The sequence below is a fragment of the Tarenaya hassleriana genome, unplaced genomic scaffold, assembly GCF_000463585.1.
Source record: "Tarenaya hassleriana unplaced genomic scaffold, ASM46358v1 Cleome2073, whole genome shotgun sequence".
In the NCBI taxonomy this organism is placed as follows: Eukaryota; Viridiplantae; Streptophyta; class Magnoliopsida; order Brassicales; family Cleomaceae; genus Tarenaya; species Tarenaya hassleriana.
In genome coordinates this window covers 1-1,362 of record NW_010965431.1, presented here as the reverse complement: position 1 = coordinate 1,362, position 1,362 = coordinate 1, and the positions used below count along the sequence as shown (strand labels likewise).

Sequence of the window (1,362 nt, the reverse complement as noted above, 5' to 3'; positions counted from 1 at the left end):
TTTTTTTTATTCAGTTATGATTTATATATACTATATGATGCCTGAATTAGTTTTCGACCGTTTCGTATAAAGACAAACTGTCCAAAAAAATCAATGGAGAGAAAAGACAGAACAAGATACACTTTGTGGCTGAGGAAATTTCCAAATACGGACCATACCATACCACCACGAAATTCTAATTCTATAACGCTGAAGAAATTCAATGAATACATAATAAATATCGTATAAAAAAAGACATTTAACCAATTTTTTAAATAAATACTAAATCAGCTAAATCCGAATACATTGGAACACATACTAAATATCATATCTAAATGAGTTTTTTGTGGTAAATACAGACAAAAATCCTATGAAATACATTACTTTGAAATGGAAAAACCCGAATACGTGTTTCTACATATGGCACATAATGTTTTTTTCAATAGCTTCTTCTGCGAAGCTTCACCAAGCCAAAACGACGCCGTGCTCAACACAACCGCTAAGTCGTCGTGTATCTCTCTGTGTGTGTATATATATAGTCGTCAAGATTGAAACTTTCCGCAGAAATCAGATACCCATTTGGCCAACTTAACCAGAAAGCCAGTCTTTTTCCGACAGAAACTTGAAGTATTCAGAAGGATTTGGTCGACGTTCCGGTCATGTCGTCTTCTCCGGTTATGAACGCAAACTTTCTTCGGAGAATCTTCGAGAAAATCGACAAGAACAACGACGGTCTCGTGACAGTTGATGAGCTTCAATGGCTCCTCGAGAGGCTTGGCTTTGTGGAAAACACAGCAGAAGAGCTCGAACTGATCGTAGGAAAACACAGCCTCGATCTCGACGAGTTCTTGCGATTCTACGTCGCCGTTTCGAAGGACAGTGACAAGAAAGAATCCGAGAACGATGATGATGACGACATTGTGAGGGCATTCAATATGTGTTCGACGCGAACGGAGATGGGTATATCTCGTCGGAGGAGCTGCGGATCGTGCTGGACCGGCTCGGGTTATGGGACGAGTCGAAGGCAGAGGAATGCGGGAGCATGATTCGAGTTCATGACAAGAATCTTGATGGTTTGATCGATTTCGAAGAATTCAAGAACATGATCTTACATGTCAAATGAGGGAGGATGTACCTCCTTTCTCTGAATTCCGAGTTTGTTCTCTCTTTTTTCTAAACAAAATATATAAAACCTTGCGGCGAAAATATCATCTTTGATCGAAAAATACTAACACATTGATCGGCGAGTGCTTCCTTCGAACATATATTATACATGTTCGATTATTATACACAATGATCGACGAGGAATATCGATTTCTTTTCCGCAGACAAAAAGAAGGGCAGAGTCATCAAGGAAAGAACGTATAAAATATAATCTGAGTG

General features: G+C 39.1%; 1 pseudogene; it reads left to right on the top strand.

Moving 5' to 3' along the window:
- Positions 1-549: 549 nt before the first annotated feature.
- On the top strand, positions 550-1,173 carry LOC104814130 (annotated as a pseudogene).
- The last annotated feature ends 189 nt before the right edge of the window (positions 1,174-1,362 follow it).